At 47.2% G+C, this 12899-nt stretch overlaps 6 non-coding genes and 7 pseudogenes across 6 annotated transcripts; all 13 read left to right on the forward strand.

Annotated features, from left to right (window-relative positions):
* The first annotated feature begins 178 nt into the window (after nt 1–178).
* Nucleotides 179–297, forward strand: LOC135601025 (5S ribosomal RNA). The gene has a single exon (XR_010483331.1). It is a non-coding gene; the product is annotated as a 5S ribosomal RNA (ribosomal RNA).
* A 350-nt stretch (nt 298–647) lies between these two features.
* On the forward strand, nt 648–766 carry LOC135604441 (5S ribosomal RNA; annotated as a pseudogene).
* Nucleotides 767–1034: 268 nt separating this feature from the next.
* LOC135603446 (5S ribosomal RNA) lies at nt 1035–1153 on the forward strand (annotated as a pseudogene).
* Nucleotides 1154–1503: 350 nt separating this feature from the next.
* On the forward strand, nt 1504–1622 carry LOC135600389 (5S ribosomal RNA). Its single transcript, XR_010482712.1, has one exon. It is a non-coding gene; the product is annotated as a 5S ribosomal RNA (ribosomal RNA).
* A 350-nt stretch (nt 1623–1972) lies between these two features.
* Nucleotides 1973–2091, forward strand: LOC135602998 (5S ribosomal RNA; annotated as a pseudogene).
* Nucleotides 2092–2441: 350 nt separating this feature from the next.
* Nucleotides 2442–2560, forward strand: LOC135604183 (5S ribosomal RNA; annotated as a pseudogene).
* A 350-nt stretch (nt 2561–2910) lies between these two features.
* On the forward strand, nt 2911–3029 carry LOC135603846 (5S ribosomal RNA; annotated as a pseudogene).
* A 350-nt stretch (nt 3030–3379) lies between these two features.
* On the forward strand, nt 3380–3498 carry LOC135603393 (5S ribosomal RNA; annotated as a pseudogene).
* A 350-nt stretch (nt 3499–3848) lies between these two features.
* On the forward strand, nt 3849–3967 carry LOC135599758 (5S ribosomal RNA). The gene has a single exon (XR_010482101.1). It is a non-coding gene; the product is annotated as a 5S ribosomal RNA (ribosomal RNA).
* Nucleotides 3968–4776: 809 nt separating this feature from the next.
* Nucleotides 4777–4895, forward strand: LOC135600369 (5S ribosomal RNA). Its single transcript, XR_010482692.1, has one exon. It is a non-coding gene; the product is annotated as a 5S ribosomal RNA (ribosomal RNA).
* A 350-nt stretch (nt 4896–5245) lies between these two features.
* On the forward strand, nt 5246–5364 carry LOC135601834 (5S ribosomal RNA; annotated as a pseudogene).
* A 350-nt stretch (nt 5365–5714) lies between these two features.
* Nucleotides 5715–5833, forward strand: LOC135599835 (5S ribosomal RNA). Its single transcript, XR_010482177.1, has one exon. It is a non-coding gene; the product is annotated as a 5S ribosomal RNA (ribosomal RNA).
* Nucleotides 5834–6183: 350 nt separating this feature from the next.
* On the forward strand, nt 6184–6302 carry LOC135600492 (5S ribosomal RNA). The gene has a single exon (XR_010482813.1). It is a non-coding gene; the product is annotated as a 5S ribosomal RNA (ribosomal RNA).
* Nucleotides 6303–12899: the final 6597 nt, after the last annotated feature.

A 12899-nucleotide genomic window follows, 5' to 3' on the forward strand; every position in this document is an offset into this window, starting at 1 on the left:
CGGCACGTGCTTGCCATGACCGATACGCAGTCGTCGGGCTAGGGCTCGGAGAGAGCTTGCAATAGGGATTTCGTGAACGTTCGAGAAAGCACCGACGGTTTCGTGACGGGCAAGAGGCTTCGGACGTTGTTGCACCGACAGCGACGTGGACATAGGCGAGGGTCGAAGCACGCGAAACGGGTGCGATAATGCCAGCACTAAATCACCGGATCCCCTCAGAACTCCGAAGTTAAGCGTGCTTGGTCAAGAGTAGTACTAGGATGGGTGACCCCCTGGGAAGTCCTCGTGTTGCACTCCTTTTTGCATCCCGGGATACGAAACATCTCCCGTAGAGCTCCGAGACGATTGTTTTAGGGCTCGAAATTTGCCGTGACCGCTACGCTATCAGTATCGAGGGGCTCGGAGAGAGCTTTCCGGATTGGGGGTGCAATAGCGATTCCAAGATCGTTCTAGAAAGTGTCGATGGTTTCGGCACGCGCTTGCCGTGACCGATACGCAGTCGTCGGGCTAGGGCTCGGAGAGAGCTTGCAATAGGGATTTCGTGCACGTTCGAGAAAGCGCCGACGGTTTCGTGACGGGCAAGAGGCTCCGGACGTTGATGCGCCGACCGCGACGTGCACATAGCCGAGGGACGAAGCTCGCGAAACGGGTGCGATAATGGCAGCACTAAATCACCGGATCCCATCAAAACACCGAAGTTAAGCGTGCTTGGGCCAGAAGAGTACTAGGATTAGTGACCCCCTGGGAAGTCCTCGTGTTGCACTCCTTTTTGCATCCCGGGATACGAAACATCTCTCGGATCTGTTCTCGCAGAACCTCCGACGACCGTCCGAACTTCCGTCGAACTCTCGAACTCCCAACGTGATCATGAACTTGACTCCGGCGCAACTCCTGCTGCTTGTCTATCTTTCATCGTAGTTAATCCTGCACACTTATCTCAACACATAGATTAGACAACAAATGACAATTGACTTCATCATCAAAATCCGAGATTCAACAACGAGCACATAGGCGAGGGACGAAGCACGCGAAACAGGTGTGATAATGCCAGCACTAAATCACCAAATCCCATCAAAACACCGAAGTTAAGCGTGCTTGGGCCAGAGTAGTACTACGATGGGTGACCCCCTGGGAAGTCCTCGTGTTGCACTCCTTTTTGCATCCCGGGATACGAAACATCTCCCGTAGAGCTCCGAGACGTTTGTTTTGGGGCTGGAAATTTTCTTTGACCGCTACGCAGTCAGTATCGAGGGGCTCGGAGACAGCTTTTCGGATTGGGGTCGCAATAGCGAATCCGAGTTCGTTCTAGAAAGTGCCGATGGTTTCTGCACGCGCTTTCCGTGACCGATACGCAGTCGTCGGGCTAGGGATCGGAGAGAGCTTGCAATAGGGATTTCGTGACCGTTCGAGAAAGCGTCGACGGTTTCGTGGCGGGTAAGAGGCTCCTGACGTTGATGCACCGACCGCGACGTTCACATAGGCGAGGGACGAAGCATGCGAAACTGGTGCGATAATGCCAGCACTAAATCACCGGATCCCATCAAAACTCCGAAGTTAAGCGTGCTAGGGCCAGAGAAGTACTAGGATGGGTGACCCCCTGGGAAGTCCTCGTCTTGCACTCCTTTTTGCATCCCGAGATACGAAACATCTCCCGTAGAGCTCCGAGACGATTGTTTTGGGGCTAGAAATTTGCTGTGACCGCTACGCTGTCAGTATCGAGGGGTTCGGAGAGAGCTTTCCGGATTGGGGTCCCAATAGCGATTCCGAGATCGTTCTAGAAAGTGCCGATGGTTTCGGCACGTGCTTGCCGTGACCGATACGCAGTCGTCGGGCTAGGGCTCGGAGAGAGCTTGCAATAGGGATTTCGTGAACGTTCGAGAAAGCGACGATGGTTTCGTAACGGGCAAGACGCTCCGGACGTTTATGCGCCGACCGCTACGTGCACATAGGCGAGGGACGAAGCACGCGAAACGGGTGCGATAATGCCAGCACTAAATCACCGGATCCCATCAAAACAACGAAGTTAAGCTTGCTTGGGCCAGAGTAGTACTACGATGGGTGACCCCCTGGGAAGTCCTCGTGTTGCACTCCTTTTCGCATCCCGGGATACGAAACATTTCCCGTAGAGCTCACAGATGATTGTTTTCGGGCTGGAAATTTGCTGTGACCGCTACGCTGTCAGTATCGAGGGGCTCGGAGAGAGCTTTCCGGATTGGGGTCGCAATAGCGATTCCGAGATCGTTCTAGAAAGTGCCGATGGTTTCGGCACGCGCTTGCCGCGACCGATATGCAGTCGTCGGGCTAGGGCTCGGAGAGAGCTTGCAATAGGGTTTTCGTGAACGTTCGAGAAAGCGCCGACGGTTTCCTGACGGGCAAGAGGCTCCGGACGTTGATACGCCGACCGCGACGTGCACATAGGCGAGGGACGAAGCACGCGAAACAGGTGCGATAATGCCAGCACTAAATCACCGGATCCCATCAAAACACCGAAGTTAAGCGTGCTTGGGCCAGAAGAGTACTAGGATTAGTGACCCCCTGGGAAGTCCTCGTGTTGCACTCCTTTTTGCATCCCGGGATACGAAACATCTCCCGTAGAGCTCCGAGACGATTGTTTTGGGGCTGGAAATTTGCTGTGACCGCTACGCTGTCAGTATCGAGGGGCTCGGAGAGAGCTTTCCGGATTGGTGTCGCAATAGCGATTACGAGATCGTTCTAGAAAGTGCCGATGGTTTCGGCACGCGCTTGCCGTGACCGAGACGCAGTCTTCGGGCTAGTGCTCGGAGAGAGCTTGCAATAGGGATATCGTGCACGTTCGAGAAAGCGCCGACGGTTTCGTGACAGGCAAGAGGCTCCGGACGTTGATGCGCCGACCGCGACGTGCACATAGGCGAGGGACGAAGCTCGCGAAACGGGTGCGATAATGGCAGCACTAAATCACCGGATCCCAACAAAACACCTAAGTTAAGCGTGCTTGGGCCAGAGTAGTACTACGATGGGTGACCCCTTGGGAAGTCCTCGTGTTGCACTCCTTTTTGCATCCCGGGATACGAAACATCTCCCGTAGATCTCCGAGACATTTGTTTTGGGGCTGGAAATTTGCTTTGACCGCTACGCAGTCAGTATCGAGGGGCTCGGAGAGAGCTTTCCGGATTGGGGTCGCAATAGCGATTCCGAGATCGGTCTAGAAAGTGCCGATGGTTTCGGCACGCGCTTGCCGTGACCGATACGCAGTCGTCGGGCTTAGGCTCGGAGAGAGCTTGCAATAGGGATTTCGTGAAAGTTCGAGAAAGCGACGACGGTTTTGTGACGGGCAAGAGGCTCCGGACGTTGATGCGCCGACCGCGACGTGCACATAGGCGAGGGACGAAGCATTTGAAACCGGTGCGATAAAGGCAGCACTAAATCACCGGATCCCATCAAAACACCGAAGTTAAGCGTGCTTGGGCCTGAGTAGTACTACGATGGGTGACCCCCTGGGAAGTCCTCGTGTTGCACTCCTTTTTGCATCCAGGGATATGAAACATCTCACGTAGAGCTCCGAGACGTTTGTTTTGGGGCTGGAAATTTGCTTTGACCGCTACGCAGTCAGTATCGAGGGGCTCGGAGACAGCTTTCCGGATTGGGGTCGCAATAGCGAATCCGAGTTTGTTCTAGAAAGTGCCGATGGTTTCTGCACGCGCTTTTCGTGACCGATACGCAGTCGTCGGGCTAGTGCTCGGAGAGAGCTTGCAATAGGGATTTCGTGCACGTTCGAGAAAGCGCCGACGGTTTCGTGACAGGCAAGAGGCTCCGGACGTTGATGCGCCGACCGCGACGTGCACATAGGCGAGGGACGAAGCACGCGAAACGGGTGCGATAATGCCAGCACTAAATCACCGGATCCCATCAGAACTCCGAAGTTAAGCGTGCTTAGTCAAGAGTTGTACTAGGATGGGTGACCCCGTGGGAAGTCCTCGTGTTGCACTCCTTTTTGCATCCCGAGATACGAAACATCTCCCGTAGAGCTCCGAGATGATTGTTTTGGGGCTCGAAATTTGCCGTGACCGCTACGCTATCAGTAGCGAGGGGCTCGGAGAGAGCTTTCCGGATTGGGGTCGCAATAGCGATTCCGAGATCGTTCTAGAAAGTGCCGATGGTTTCGGCACGTGCTTGCCGTGACCGATACGCAGTCGAAGGGCTAGGGCTCGGAGAGAGCTTGCAATAGGGATTTCGTGAACGTTCGAGAAAGCGCCGACGGTTTCGTGACGGGCAAGAGGCTCCGGACGTTGATACGCCGACCGCGACGTGCACATAGGCGAGGGACGAAGCATGCGAAACTGACTATAATGCCATCACTAAATCACCGGATCCCATCAAAACACCGAAGTTAAGCATGCTTGGGACAGAGTAGTACTACGATGGGTGACCCCCTGGGAAGTTATTGCACTCCTTTTTGCATCCCGGGATACGAAACATCTCCCGTAGAGCTCCGAGACGATTGTTTTGGGGCTGGAAATTTGTTGTGACCGCTACGCAGTCAATATCGAGGGGCTCGGAGAGAGCTTTACGGATTGGGGTCGCAATAGCGATTCCGAGTTCGTTCTAGAAAGTGCCGATGGTTTCTGCACGCGCTTGCCGTGCCCGATATTGACTAGGGCTAGGGCTCGGAGAGAGCTTGCAATAGGGATTTCGTGAACGTTCGAGAAAGCACCGACGGTTTCGTGACGGGTAAGAGGTTCCTGACGTTGATGCACCGACCGCGACGTTCACATAGGCGAGGGACGAAGCATGCGAAACGGGTGCGATAATGCCAGCACTAAATCACCGGATCCCATCAGAACTTCGAAGTTAAGCGTGCTTGGGCAAAAGTAGTACTAGGATTGGTGACTCCCCGGGAAGTCCTCGTGTTGCACTCCTTTTTGCATCCCGAGATACGAAACATCTCCCGTAGAGCTCCGAGATGACTGTTTTCGGGCTCGAAATTTGCCGTGACCGCAACGCTTTCGGTATCGAGGGGCTCGGAGAGAGCTTTCCGGATTGGGGTCGCAATAGCGATTCCGAGATCGTTCTAGAAAGTGCCTATGGTTTCGGCACGTGCTTGTCATGACCGATACGCAGTCGTCGGGCTAGGGCTCAGAGAGAGCTTGCAATAGGGATTTTGTGACCGTTCGAGAAAGCGTCGACGGTTTCGTGACGGGTAAGAGGCTCCTGACGTTGATGCACCGACCGCGACGTTCACATAGGCGAGGGACGAAGCATGCGAAACGGGTGCGATAATGCCACCACTAAATCACCGGATCCCATCAGAACTTCGAAGTTAAGCGTGCTTGGGCAAAAGTAGTACTAGGATTGGTGACTCCCCGGGAAGTCCTCGTGTTGCACTCCTTTTTGCATCCCGAGATACGAAACATCTCCCGTAGAGCTCCTAGATGACTGTTTTCGGGCTCGAAATTTGCCGTGACCGCAACGCTGTCAGTATCGAGGGGCTCGGAGAGATCTTTCCGGATTGGGGTCGCAATAGCGATTCCGAGATCGTTCTAGAAAGTACCTATGGTTTCGGCACGTGCTTGTCATGACCGATACGCAGTCGTCGGGCTAGGGCTCGGAGAGAGCTTGCAATAGGGATTTCATGAACGTTCGAGAAAGCGCCGACGATTTTGTGACGGGCAAGAGGCTCCGGACGTTGATGCGCCGACCACGACGTGCACATAGGCGAGGGACGAAGCACGCGAAATGGGTGCGATAATGCCAGCACTAAATCACCGGATCCCATCAGAACTCCGAAGTTAAGCGTGCTTGGGCAAGAGTAGTACTAGGATGGGTGACCCCCTGGGAAGTCCTCGTGTTGCACTCCTTTTTGCATCCCGAGATAAGAAACATCTCCCGTAGAGCTCCGAGAAGATTGTTTTGGGGCTCGAAATTTGCCGTGACCGGTACGCTGTCGGTATCGAGGGGCTCAGAGAGAGCTTTCCGGATTGGGGTCGCAATAGCGATTCCGAGATCGTTCTAGAAAGTGCCGATGGTTTCGGCACGCGCTTGCCGTGACCGATATGCAGTCGTCGGGCTAGGGCTCGGAGAGAGCTTGCAATAGGGATTTCGTGAACGTTCGAGAAAGCGCCGACGGTTTCGTGACGGGCAAGAGGCTCCGGACGTTGATGCGCCGACCGCGACGTGCACATAGGCGAGGGACGAAGCTCGCGAAACGGGTGCGATAATGGCAGCACTAAATCACCGGATCCCATCAGAACTCCGAAGTTAAGCGTAATTGGGCAAGAGTAGTACTAGGATGGGTGACCCCCTGGGAAGTCCTCGTGTTGCACTCCTTTTTGTTGAATCTCGGATTTTGATGATGAAGTCAATTGTCATTTGTTGTCTAATCTATGTGTTTAGATAAGTGTGCAGGATTAACTACGATGAAAGTTAGACAAGCAGCAGGAGTTGCGCCGGAGTCAAGTTTATGATCACGTTGGGAGTTCGAGAGTTCGACGGAAGTTCGGACGGTCGTCGGAGGTTCTGCGAGAACAGATCCGAGAAGTCCAGAAGCTTGCCAAGCGAAGCTCGTCGGAACTTGCCAAGTGGATCGTCGCAAAGTCCAGGAGTTTGCCGGAAGTCCGCAGGACCATCACCGAGGGTTCATCGGATGATCGACGGAAGTTCGCCAGAAACTCGCCGGAAGAAGCGATTGACGCACCGAAGCAAAGCTGCAGAAATTGTCTTAGATTTAATCGTAGTTAGCACGCTGATTAAGTTGGAAAATGGGAGGTGATCCCATTGGCTTAATCTTGGGGCAATTGGGCCCCTGAAGGACTGAAATTGGGCCGAATGGAATGAACCATTCGGACCCTGATTGCACCAGGAGGTGCAACCGCCCAGGCCAGGAGGTGGCACCGCCTGGGCTGTGTCTTCCAGCGAGACTGGGCGGTGCAACCTCCCCAGCCGGGAGGTGGCACCGCCTGAGTTCAGTCTTCGAGCTAGACTGGGCGGTGCAACCTCCCTGGCAGAGAGGTGGCACCGCCTGAGCTCGGTCTTCGAGCTCTGCCAGGCGGTGCAACCTCTCCAGTCAAGAGGTGCAACCGCCTGATCCCGGAATTCCGGGATTTGATCGTTTTGAGCTCCAAATTTGAATTGGGTTGGGGCCTATAAATTCCCCACCCATTCAGCACTGAAAAGATACAGACCTACACCGAAATCTTGATCTTTTCTGTGATTCTAAGAGCTCAAAAGTGTTGTAAAGCCTTTAAGTCTCCTCCTTCTGTTCTTCAAGTTTTCAATTGTAAAGTGAGGAGAGAAAGGTCTGTAAAGGTTGTCTCCTGAGCCTGTCAAAAGGAGAGAAACTGTAAAAGGGCAGTTTGGCCTTCACCCATTGAAGGAAGGCCCCTAGTTGACGTCGGCAACCTCGTCGGTGGAGGAAGCCAAAAGTGGAGTAGGTCAGGACTGACCGAACCACTCTAAATCTCTGGTTTGCGTTTATTTTTGAGCACTTTATCTTTACTGCAAACCTCCTCCACTACTACTGCTCTCTGCGCTTTCACGAACAAGTTCTAAGTGCTGTTCTTCCGAATCTGCATTCAGACGTAAAGTCATGTTTTAGTACATTACAGTTTACGTTTACGTTTTGATTCTGCAGAACTGTTCTCTGTGCTTTTGCAAACGAGTTTCTTTGCAGTTTACACTTACAGTTTGATTCTATTTATAACTGCAAACTGTCTTCTACAATTTTACGAACGAGTTTCAACATTTAGACGTAAAACTGCATTTAGACGTAAATCGGCTTTCCTCGCACAATCGTCAGATTTCAGTTTACGTTTACGTCTTGATTTCAACTGCATATTGCCCTCTGCGAATATACAAACGAGTTTCAAAGTTCAGACATAAATCTGCGTCTAATATGCGTTTAAGACGTAAATCTGCGTTTAGACGTAAATCTGTTTTTTTTTGCAGATTACCTTTTGAGCTGTACAACAGCAGCACATTGTCTTTATACTTCTGCTCAATCCGCGCTTAGACGCAATCTGCGTTTAGACGCAATCTGCGCTTAGACGCAATCTGCGTTTAGACGCAATCTGCACTTAGACGCAATCTGCGCTAAGACGCAAACTGCGCTTAGACGCAATCTGAGTTTAGACGCAATCTGCATTTAGACGCTAACTGCGTTTAGACGCTAACTGTGCTTAAACGTAAACTGCACTTAATCATAAGTAATCTTAGAATCGGTTTTTGCATCAAAATAGTCTTTGTCGAACGAACGCAGCCTTCGCTTTTTAATCGCTGAAAAATATCCGCTGCACTAATTCACCCCCCCCCCCCCCTCTTAGTGCTCTCGATCCTAACAATTGGTATCAGAGCCCGGTTAACTCTCAAAAGGATTAAAACCCAAGAGAGATGGCTTATGCCGGAAACCAAGAGGGCCATTCTATTACACGTCCACCCATGTTTAATGGGACGGACTACACCTACTGGAAGACCCGAATGAGGATCTTTCTTATTTCTATGGATTTTGAACTGTGGAATATTGTCGAAAACGGTTTTTCAAAGTCTTCTCTTCCAATGATCGATTGGAATGATTTGGAGAAGAAGGCTTTCGCTCTAAATGCAAAGGCTATGAATGCCTTATTTTGTGCACTTGATAAAAACGAGTTTAACCGTGTTTCAACTTGTGAAACTGCATTCGATATTTGGCACACACTCGAAGTGACCCATAAGGGCACAAGTAGAGTAAAAGAGTCAAAAATCAATTTGCTGTTACACTCCTTCGAACTTTTTCGGATGAAACCGAGTGAAACCATTGGCGACATGTTTACCCGTTTCACGGATGTCGTCAACGGTCTAAAAGGACTCGGAAAGAGCTTTTCGGATTTTGAGCTTGTTAATAAGATACTAAGATCCCTTCCTAAGAGTTGGGATCCTAAAGTCACCGCTATTCAAGAGGCAAAAGATCTGCGAAATTTCCCTCTTGAAGAACTAATCGGGTCATTAATGACCTACGAAATGACTTGTAAAGCTCATGAAGAGCAAGAAGACATCCTTCCAAAGAACAGGAAGGATATGGCACTCAAAACTTCAGAATGCCACTTGAGAGAAAACTCAAGTGATGAGGACTGTGATGATGACTTGGCACTCCTAACAATAAAGTTTAAAAAGTTCTTTAAAAGAAACAAGTTTAAGAATGATGCAAAAAATAAACTTGAACCCAAAAAGGACCAAGTAATCTGCTATGAATGCAAAAAGCCGGGACACTACAAGAGTGACTGTCCCCAAGTCAAGAAAAGAACAACAAAGAAGAAGGCGCTCCAAGCAACATGGGATGATTCAAGCGCATCTGAGGAAGAGGAGTCCAACACCGAGCAAGTTGCTCATTACGCCTTAATGGCTATCGGAGAGGAGGTAACGGATTCATTAAATGCTGATTTATCTTTCGATGAATTATTAAATGCTTTCAATGACTTATTTGACGAATGCAAGAGTATAAGTAGAAAATATAAATTGCTGAAAAAGGTGCATGATAGTCTTACTTGTGAGTTTGATAAGTTAAAAGTCGAACATCATGATAGTTTAAATTCATGTATCAAATGTCATGATTTAGAAACTTTACAAAAAGAAAACCTGCTACTCAAGGATACCTTGAAGAAATTCGAGGTTGGTAGCAAGTCGTTGAACATGATCCTTGCAAACAAGGGTCACGTTCCAAAAAGGAGCGGAATTGGATTTGTGAGAAGTCCTCACCAAAATCCAACGACTTTTATAAAAGGCTCCATCTTACATGTTCAACACCAAACCAAGTGCAACTTTTGTTGCAAATCTGGACATAGGACACATTGTTGTCCATTCAAGAAAATAAGTCCAAACAAACTGATTTGGGTTCCTAAAGGAACCATGATAAACTCGATGCAACATGATAGAAAATGTAGGTCTATTTATGAGGCACCCAAAAGCAAATGGGTTCCTAAAGATCATCCCTTCCTATAAAAACATTAAAATTTCAGGCCGGAGCAAGAAATAATATTCTGCTCCTTGACTCTCGATGATCATAAACTCGCAACGCTTAAGTAACAAGTGGAAGTTATGAAATCACAAATACAATTTGGATACAACCTAATTAGAAACATATGATATCCAAATTTACATATCCCCTTGATCTTCAAAACCCGTTAACACTATCATCTACGAATTAATTCTTGTATCATGAAGAAACTAAATATGTCATGATCTTAAAAGGGATACCAAACAAACTATCAACATACGTGTGCACGTTAAAAGATCTATCTTGATCGTACAAGAGCTTCTTCCTTAAATAAAAACTCATACGAAATCACGTAACATACATTAATTGCTCTGAAACTCTCCTCAAGGCAAAGGCTCCCTGATCAAATCATATTAGGTGCTCACTGGCTGCAGGCGGTGGCACCTCTCCAGCTGGCGGTGGCACCTCCAGCTATCACGGGTTGCCAGAGGTTGCACCGCCCCAGCCAGAGGTGCAACCGCCCGCAACTCTGCCTTTTTAAACCCACACTAGGGCCGGCGGTGAAACCGACCCCAACTCACTCTCATTTCCTCCTCTACTCTTCCAAGTCTCCTCCACTCTCATTTCACTCCTCTAAGCCGTCCAAATACCTTCCATTTCGGAGCAAAACATCAAGAATCCTTCCCTCTCTTGAAAATTTCACAAAGGTACTCTTTAAGAAGCTTTTAAATTCTGTTTTGATCTTCATTTACTCTAGCTCATCATCATCCCTCTAAACAGCAGTAGTAATGGGATCTAGAAGAACCTCAAGGGACAAGGGGAAGAGGAGATTAGTAGAAGAGTTTGATTTCAATCTTTTTGATTCAAAATACCATGCTGAAAAATTTCCCTCTTGCGAACTTAGATGTATCAGTAAGGGAAAATACGTAGATCTAAATGAACTAAGAGACTTAGAGACTATCCAATGGTTTGCAAACCTAGGTCTACTTCCAATCTTGCAGATTAACGAACCCATCTATCCTAGGCTTGTTAGATTATTTTACAATAACATACAAATAGATGATGAAGGAAGGATGTCCACCTATCTTTTGGGACAACACATCTCAATCACTGATAGGTTCATTTGTGATATGATAGGCATTCCCATAAAAAGCATAGGACTCTACTTTAGAGGATCATGGGATGATGAAAGTATTGGAACATCCTATGCTGAAGCCTTAGGAACAATCTTTGCCAATCCTAACATAGCATTGGTTCCTAAAAGTTGTGAACATCTATTGCCTTTGAACACTAAGATACTTCATTATATCATGACCAGTATAATTCTTCCTAAACAATACCATCATGATGAAATTAGTCAACTAGAATTAGGAACTATGTACTCAATCATGAAGGGACATGACATCTGTCTTGGCTATCTTATTCAACAAAATATGTTAGAATTATCAAAAAAGGATATGATGCTCCCATATGGTGGTATAATCACTAGAATAATAAAAGCTTACGACATTCTAATATCACCAGAGGAAGAAGAAATGAAAGTAGATCGATACAGCATAATAAACAAAAATCTACTTCACCGACTAAGATGTTACTATAGAAATGGTAACTGGGTTAGACTCCCTAGAAGGACTGATCACCCTCAACCTGAACCAGAACCGGAAACACCAGTATTTAGGGGTACCCAATCTCCTCCGACCCTTCCCTTTGAGGAAACACATCCAGTTGAGCAAACTCATACATCCATTGAAGAAATTGGGATTCGTATGGATCGATTCGAACAGAGACAAGAACAGATTGAACAAAGACAAGATCAAATCCTATCTGAGTTGCAGCAAATTCATAGTCAATTTGACTCCTTGTTTAGGCACTTTAATTTTCCACCTCATCAATGAACTTGTTGAACACCTGTTGTTGTTGTAAACTTCTTATGTTACTCACTTCTGATGTACTGGCTGTAAACATCTATCGTGGTAAACATATATCTTGCGTCTTGTGGTAAAAGTTATCTCAGATTTTTATGGTATCATTACTGTTTGGCATGTGATATGTCCAAATTAAGAATGTTGTGCTTTGAAACGAAAAGTTTTGAAAACCTTGTGCTTTGATTTCATTCGAAGAATGTTGATATGTCCGAATACTTAAATTTGTTAAAATTATTTTTCGGACTATATTGTATGATCAAATCACTTGATTGCCATGTCTCTATGATTATATGCAACAAAATCTTCTCCGAATGCATCTTATTTTTCGAATGCTATAAACCAGATTTTTTCGTACACTTTCATGAAAAATAAGTATCTGAAATAGATTTGATGAAGTGATTCATGTGTATGTATTCCATCTTGCAAAATCTTTACATGGACAATGGATTATAACACAAAGGGGAAGAAGTATTTAGAGCAATCTATGTGAAATTCCTCTATAAGCTTGCTTTGATTAATTTCCTGGTATCATGATTATTATGCTTTTTGTTGATGACAAAGGGGGAGATATATATATGAATTGATAAACACTGCCATACTATAGTGATGCTATAAACACTGCTATGATTATGCCATCCTTGCATCACCAAGAGATACAAGAACATATGCTAAAGTTTGCATTATGCCCTGAGTTGATATGTTATCATGTGAAGAAAATGCAAAAACTTGATAGTATATTTCAAATGTATGCATCATGTAATAGTGCTTCACAGCTTTATATGATAATGTTCATACTACATGATGAATGGTTACAAACACAATCATACAAACTTGATGATGAATGTCAAGCCCTGACATCATCTTTGAAGAGATACATCATGATGAGTATCATGATGGGAGTATTGATAAGTTTAACTGATCTAACTTATCAATACGTCACTTGAATTCTTAGGTCTTGAATTCAAGGTTGACTTATCTCAACTATGGCATATAGACAGGGGGAGTTAAGGATAACTCCATTATCAATTGATTGT

The sequence above is a fragment of the Musa acuminata genome, chromosome BXJ2-1 (genome assembly GCF_036884655.1).
Source record: "Musa acuminata AAA Group cultivar baxijiao chromosome BXJ2-1, Cavendish_Baxijiao_AAA, whole genome shotgun sequence".
In the NCBI taxonomy this organism is placed as follows: domain Eukaryota; kingdom Viridiplantae; phylum Streptophyta; class Magnoliopsida; order Zingiberales; family Musaceae; genus Musa; species Musa acuminata.